The 8876-nt window shown below is 25.1% G+C and overlaps 1 protein-coding gene across 5 annotated transcripts in view; it reads left to right on the top strand.

The window, feature by feature from the left end:
* kkv (hyaluronan synthase-like protein kkv) overlaps window positions 1–8876 on the top strand; it is an 85003-nt gene that overhangs the window by 3961 nt on the left and 72166 nt on the right. The gene's annotated exons all lie outside the window — the stretch shown is intronic.

Raw genomic sequence — 8876 nt, 5'->3', positions numbered from 1 at the left:
TTTTAGAACAATATTAATGTTAATATTTTTAATATTATATACATATACATGCATAAAAATATATACAAAGTCATTTTTAAAATAAAAAGAAATAAAATTATGTACATCTATAGATGAATATTTAAATATAATTATACATAACATCAATTTTAATAGACATACTTGAATTAAAAAATATATATGGTTTAAATAAAATGTTCTATAAGAAACGTTCCAGAATATTGTCTTAGATAAGTATAATAACTTCAAGAGGAAAATTAATGCACATGGTCAGAAGTCAGCCTGGGGAGATAACTGGATTGATTGCAGTCCACTGGTTAAATATTTCAGTACATAAACAATAATCTTTTGAACACATCTCTTGAATGGATAGATCGGATATCGTTTCGTGGACGTGATACAGAAGAAAATGTTCGTTGCAACCGCAAACCGCTGTGACAATTACCTAATCAGGGGAGACGAAGGCGTGAAACGTGATGTCGGTGCATTTGCACTCGTGTCGTGGCGTGACTTGACAGAAACGCGAGCAATTTTTCAATCGCTTGATGTAAATTAGTAAATTTGTACATATGTAAAATTGTAACATTATTAATTTGTTAAGTACATTTACAGATCTGTAAATTTCTAGATTCGTCAATATGTAAATTTGCAGATTTAAACTCACGTAAAATTGTAGAATTGTAGAATTGTAGAATTGTGGAATTGTGGAATTGTGGAATTGTGGAATTGTGGAATTGTGGAATTGTGGAATTGTGGAATTGTGGAATTGTGGAATTGTGGAATTGTGGAATTGTGGAATTGTGGAATTGTGGAATTGTGGAATTGTAGGATTGTAGGATTGTAGGATTGTAGGATTGTAGGATTGTAGAATTGTAGAATTGTAGAATTGTAGAATTGTAGAATTGTAGAATTGTAGAATTGTAGAATTGTAGAATTGTAGAATTGTAGAATTGTAGAATTGTAGAATTGTAGAATTGTAGAATTGTAGAATTGTAGAATTGTAGAATTGTAGAATTGTAGAATTGTGGAATAGTGGAATAGTGGAATTGTGGAATTGTGGAATTGTGGAATTGTAGAATTGTAGAATTGTAGAATTGTAGAATTGTAGAATTGTAGAATAGTGGAATTGTGGAATTGTGGAATTGTGGAATTGTGGAATTGTGGAATTGTGGAATTGCGTAGTTGTGGAATTGTAGAATTGTGGAGTTGTGGAATTCTGGAATTGTAAATTTGGAGATTTGAAGATTTGAATATTGAATATTTGGAGATTTTAAGATTTGTAGATTTGTTAATTCTTAAATTCGTAAATTCGTAAATTCGTAAATTCGTAAATTCGTAAATTCGTAAATTCGTAAATTCGTAAATTCGTATATTCGTAAATTCGTATATTCGTAAATTCGTAAATCTGTAAATTCGTAAATTTATGTATTTCTAGAATTATAGAATTGTAGAATGCTAAATCTGTAAATTTATAGATTTTCTTCATTCAGCAAAATCAATATCGCAACTTCATAATGCACAATAACAATGCCGTCTGAAACGCAAATTTGTTAAGCGCAAGTGACTAACAATAAACAAAGATTAGATACCTGTTTGTCTAAAATTGATTATCCATCCACTTATGTACAATTATATGTACATATGTATATTTAGCAGACATTCGATATAGATAACATTCTTTCAATCACTTTACATTTGATTAAAATATTGAAGGTCATGTATGCATGTGCATCAATAATGAGAGCAAAATTGTGTTAACAACTGTTCCTAAATTACGTAATACTGAGATATTTTTGGTTTGGTCGTTTATAATTTATGGTCGGAGATACATTAATCATCTGTTTTGTTTTACAACAATATATTTGAACTTTTAAACTTTCTTTAATGAATTACAAATTGTTAAAAATTTATTTGATAACATTTACTGATTATGTATTTTTTTGTAGCCATAATTTATTTATGCAGCTTTTTTGTTTTCATCAATAAAAGTATTTTACAATTCATTATTAATCAACTGTAGGTTACACCTATAAATATTAATTAATTTTATATCATTTTAAGTTTACATATTGAACAATTTTGATTTATTTTAATTGTAAAAAAATATATTTAAAAATTTAGTTGTAAATTGCTAGAATATTAAAACTATCAATATTAAATAATGTCACATAAATTGGTGATTAAATATTAAATGATTTAATATTAAATAATTGAATAATTTAATATTTAATAAATTTATCAAACATGTAATTTAATTTCAAATCCATTTAAATAATTTACAAATCACTCATATAATTTCAAATCAGTTTGAATGCCTTAAAAATCGATTAAATAATTTGGGTATAAATTAATTTAAATAATAAAAATTATATCAATTCAATAATATTATGTTTGCAAATATAATAAATTTTTAGTAGTTTATAGTAAATTGAAATTTTACACACCAGTGTATACAATGTACACACCAATTTTATACACCAATTTGACCTGGTTAATTAAAACGCTTTTAATCAAACATCCAATTTACAGATTATAAAAGTATCGATAAAGTTATTGAGAGTGATAACGTTGTTCAGGCCAGCAGTCAATCATTATTCGGTTGACGTATGAAACGATTATTATTATTCATATCCGTGGAAAATAAACCAAATTGTTCGTATAGTCCATTGAATATTATGTTTTCAGAATAAAAAAGGGAATTTTTATTGTAACATGAGATTGTGACTTATTAGTAAATTAATGGATTGATAGATTGATTCATTGATGGATTAATAGATTGATAGATCGATAGATTGGTAGATTGATTGATAGATTGATAGATTGATAGATTGATAGATTGATAGATTGATAGATTGATAGATTAGTAGATTAATTAACTCATGGACTGATGGATTCATACATTAGTAGATTGATGGATTGACAGTTTTGTGGTTTGATGGTTGAATGGATTGATAGATTGACAGATTGAGAGATCGATAGATTGATGGATTGATAGAGTGATGGATTGATGGATTGATGGATTGATGAATTGGTAGATAGGTAGATTGAGAGATTGATATATTGGTGGGTTGATAGATTGGTAGATTAGTAGGTTGACGTATTGATGGATTCATAGATTCATGAATTGTTAGATTGATAGATTGATAGATTGATAGATTGATAGATTGATAGATTGATAGATTGATAGATTGATAGATTGATAGATTGATAGATTGATAGATTGATAGATTGATAGATTAATAGATTAATAGATTAATCGATTAATAAATTAATAAATTAATAAATTAATAAATTAATAAATTAATAAATTAGAAGATAAATAAATTAATACATATAATATGGACAATTCATAACTCTCAAACTATCAAGCTACCAATTTATCAAATTAACTTAACAATTTTTAAATTATTATTAAACAATCACATAGTTGTCATTTACACATACATAATTACACAATTATTATTTTCAAATGATTATAAAAGTCATTATTTATATATAATTATATGTATAATTATTACTTTAAAATAATTACAGAATTGTTGAATTAAATAATAGAAATAATTTTATCTCTGAATATTGAAAAATATTAAATAGAATTAGACGCGAGACACACGTAACGACGCAAAAATCCGATTTCAACATCGAATGCTAGAAAGGAAACCAAAGAAACATAAGTTAGATATTATGGTGGAAAGTTTTCAGATAAAAAGCAACAATTTTTAAACAAACGTTTCAGAAATTTGTGGCGTGTATGATGATTCAACAGCGTGAATTCAATCATTTCCTTTCGTCACGTCTTTTATGGACTGCCTTATAGAAAAGATAAATGTCTCACAATGGGAATAATGGTCTTTATATCTGGCTGCCTGATCTCCATTAAAATTGTGTGGACATGATAGCAATAGTTATTTCGTCTTTGAGTATAATTTTTTTTATACTCGAATTACAGCAATTTTTTATTTCGCAATTAGGAAATTTTCAGGGTTTTAAATTTAGAGATTTTTAATTTTCTAGTTTGAGGTTTCAAACTTTTAAATTTAGAAAATGGTAAATTTGATAGTTTGATAGATTGATGGATTGATAGAATGATAGATTGATAGATTGATGGATTGATGGATTGATGGATTGATGGATTGATGGATTAATGGATTGATAGATTGATAGATTGATAGATTGATAGATTGATAGATTGATAGATTGATAGATTGATAGATTGATAGATTGATAGATTGATAGATTGATAGATTGATAGATTGATAGATTGATAGATTAATAAATTGAGAGATTAGTAGATTAATTAATTGATGGATTGATGGATTGATAGATTGATATATTGATATATTGATAGATCGATAGATTGATATATTGATAGATTGATAGATTGATGGATTGATAGAGTGATAGATTGATAGATTGATAGATTGATAGATTGATAGATTGATAGATTGATAGATTGATAGATTAGTAAATGGGTAGATTGGCAGATTTAATTTTGTAAATTAATAAATCATTAAACTTGTTAAATTTCTGAACTTTCAAATTTTCAAATTTCCAAAGTTTTTAATTTCTAAATTTTTAAATCTTTTAACTTTCTAATTACCAATTTTTTAATTTCTAAATTTCTAAATCTTCCACCTTCTACATTTCCAAATATCAAATTTTAAATTTCTAAATTTCCAAATATTAAATTTTCAATTTCTCAAATTTCCATATTTCAATAATCTCAACTTATAAGATGAAAAGTTAGTATAATGATTTAACAGAGTGCGTTAGCATGGGAAGCACTGATAAAAAGGGAAATGAAACGACGTTTATCAGCAAAGACAAATACTGATTATGAAGCAGAGGCATATGCTGAACTATAACTTCGATATCATTTTCTTATATTCAATAACACTTTTATAGATCAACTAATATATTGAACGTATTTATTACAAATTACAAATTTAATACAAATTTTAATAATTATAAACAAATTTATTATACATAACATATCGTAGTCAATCGTACAACAAATATAAAATAAAAGTTTAATAAAACAAATTATTGTAAATTTGAATGAAATTTAAAAGTATATTATTCATATACGAATTGAAAGATAATAAATATATAATTGTTTTAGAAATTTTTAAACAATTTCAGACTATTAATTTAAAAATTGTATACATTTCTTTTGTATTAAAAATTGTAATAATTTTTGGAAGAGTTATTGTTTATATTTTAACATTTGACAATATACAATATATCTCATTATTTTTATGTCAGAAATAAATAAAACTATTTATTTGTGCATCAAAAATAAATAAAAAAATACCCACTTATTTTTGTATCAGAAAAAATAAAAATATCTAAATTTAATTTCTAAAAATATAACTACCTATATCCACATGTTCTTATTTTAGATCCGATCGATTCTAAAAATAGAATAAGTGTAAGAAACTGAATTACATTGATAGTGAATGAAACTGATGACAGTGTAAATTGACCGAGTATCATTAATCTGTGGATTGAATTGTTTTTTCTCAGAGAGGATAAAAGTAAACAGCCGCGAAGTGACAGAAAGATAAGAACCTAACATTTATCTTATAACGACTGTATTGGCAATGACCCGCCATCTGTTGGGCAATACTGCTATCACAAAGCGTTTGTGGCCATATTGGAGAACTGCAATTTCCACAATAAGGACAATTTTTCACAATAATTTATTAGAATAAAATTTAACAACACAAGATAGTTTTGTGAAATATTTATTCAACTTCTTCATTACTAATTTATATCATTATTTTTTAAATTTTGTAGTCTATTATTTTAGGTATTTTTTTTCGATAATAATTTATTGTGTTATTTCAAAAATATCATTGTGAAAACTAGATTTGTAAGAATTAGATTCGATATGGTACTATTTGATAATTTATTGAAATTTGTTTGTATTAATTTATAAAATTTATAGGTTTAGATTGTATTTCGAGGGATTTCTTTCGGAAACAACGGAGATTTCAATGCTGGGTAGAACATGTTCTGTACACTATTCGCAAAGGTAGCTTTAAATTTTCTTTTTCATCTTGTAGATTAGAACAATGTACAAAAATAGAATAATAGTGGTAGAATGTAATAGTAGCATTACGTGAGTATCGACTGAATTTGAAAAGATGAGAAAAAATTGATACTTTAATAAAAATATTAATGAATATTTAGAAAAATACATATATTGCAATATTTCTTCAAAGTGAAGAATGTATTTATAATAACAATATTTATAATTTACTTTAATAATTTACTTTTGTTGTACAATATGTATAATTTACTTTTTTATGTATTTCTTGTAAATACAAAGTTCATTGTAATTTAATTAAGAAATTAGTGTTAAAGATTGTTGTAAATTGAACTCCTTTTTATGGAGGCTGAAAATAAAGAATATTTATTGATATTTGTTCACATATTAATATCTGTATATGTATTAATTTATGTATGTATACATAGATGTAGGTATGTATTATACATATGTATATTTACTTCTTACTTATTTACTTAATTTACTATAAATATTTATATATTCATATTTAGTCATTTATTATAGTATACATATTTATTAATTTATTAACAATAATGTATATTTACTTATTTTTACTGATTTATATTTATAGACTCACATTCAAATAATATACATTTTATTTCATTTTTTTTATCAACTTTAAAAATTCAAGTTAGAAAGTTCAAACTCAAAATAAATCAAGAATAATTATATTAATAAAATAACAAAATGAAATAATAGAATAAAGTAATAAAATCAAGAATAACAAAGTAGAATAAAAGCAGACAGAATACTGTATCAAATAATTTTAACGAAACCGCATCAGAATACATCCGTAAATCTTAGGAAGGTATTAGAATACGACCTTCTAGATAAATGCAACGCTCGGAAACAGTGAAGGCGTTTAGTTCAGGTCGACTGCGATTTAGATCGACGCCTTCGTTACACGCACAATTAATTACGTGGTTGTAACTTATACCGCAACATGTAAATTGAACAACATTCACGTTTACTCATTTCAAAGAAAAAACTTTGCTAATTGCATTTTTGTGTGCTGAAGCTGTAGATATTTTTATTTTTAATAAATTTTATCAAATTTTACATATATTTTATTATATTTATTTATTATAGAAATGTTTATTATACTTATTATAGAATTATTTATGATATTTATTAGAGAAATATTTATAATATTTATCAGAGAAATATTTATAATATTTATTATAGAAATATTTATGATATTTATTATAGAAATATTTATTATATTTATTATAGAAATGTAGAACATTTCTAATCAGCTGAAGTTATTAATAACAGCTGACTCATATGGGAATTCACATATCACCCATATATGTATGACGTGGCAAAGTAAACTTTGTTTCACATTAAGATACAATATTTATTACAATTTGACATTGTTAAACGTTAAGTTGTTAAATATTAACTAAAGTTAGACATTAAATTAAGTTAACATAATAGATATTAAATTAACAAGTTTGAAATTTAATAAACTACTAGACACTGTAGTTTAAAGAAATATTTTATTGTACAATGTGTGAGGAATTTCTTAAAGTCATGATACCATTTTGTTTTACTTTTGTATTTGCTACTCGCATGTTGGGTTAACAATTTCAATTTAATATACGTCATTTTATTTTATCTATTTGTTATTTAGATGTTAAGTTAGCAAGTTTAATTTAATGTACATCACTTAATTTTACTTTGTTAGCAAATTTAAATCTACATCATTGTTACATTTTATTTTTATAGAATAGTACAAAATATTTTATACATGACTTCAAACATAAAACAAAATACTTTATACACAACTTTAAACATAAAACAAAATATTTTATACATAATTATACAAGTACCAAAAACTTGATACATAATTATAAACATAAAACAAAATACTTCATACACAATTTTATTTTACAATTACAAAATAAAATATCTTAATATACAAAATATTTTTCTTTCGCACATATTTTCTTTCTTTCTTCATAATTCCAAGTTTCCTCCTTCAAACAATTTCCCCAAATTTCACAAAACCATTTCCAACATAATCGCGTTATTCAGATGCAGGTGCGACACTCGCCGTCCCTCGTATCACCGTTCGATTAAAAATTCGATAACGATAGCTTCTTCTGACACACAGCGATAATGGTCGCTGCACATACAAGGCTGTCGATAGAACAGTTAGATCACCTATTCCATCGAAATAGTTCTTTATCGCTTAGTATCTTTCGCTATTTCCATCAGTCCGCATCTTTCGCTGTCTACCAACGTGTCTCTCTATTTTTCCCAGTTAATTTCTATCACTTTTTATTTATTCAGTTATCATTTCTATCAGTTGGTGTTTTATCGTGCGGTGCTATTTTAGTGTGTATTTCTATCTAGTTTCTTCTATTAATTATTTCTGTTAGTGTCAGTTTTTCATTCACTTTATTTATTTATTCATCATTTAGTGTCATCATCCATCATTTATCATTTAGTGTTTCTATCTAATTTCACTATTTCTATCAATTATTTCTGTTACTATCGGCTTCATCATTCACTTTATTTATTTATTTATCATTTAGTGTTATCATTTAGTGTTTCTATCTAGTTTCACTATTTCTATAAATTATTTCTGTTACTATTCATTTCATCATTCACTTTATTTATTTATCAGTTAGTGTTATCATTTATCACTTACTGTCATCATTTTCACTGCTCATGTCCTTCCTCCTTCGTTCGATGTCTTCCATTATTCAAACCTTGCTATTTGTCGCCATTTTACTATTAATATTTTACTACTACCATGAGTTAATATTTGTTATCAGTTTCGTCATTGTTCTCTTAC

This window comes from Megachile rotundata, chromosome 11, assembly GCF_050947335.1.
Source record: "Megachile rotundata isolate GNS110a chromosome 11, iyMegRotu1, whole genome shotgun sequence".
Classification (NCBI taxonomy): Eukaryota; Metazoa; Arthropoda; class Insecta; order Hymenoptera; family Megachilidae; genus Megachile; species Megachile rotundata.
The sequence above is the reverse complement of the archived record's forward strand: the minus strand, read 5'-3'. Positions and strand labels throughout refer to the sequence as shown.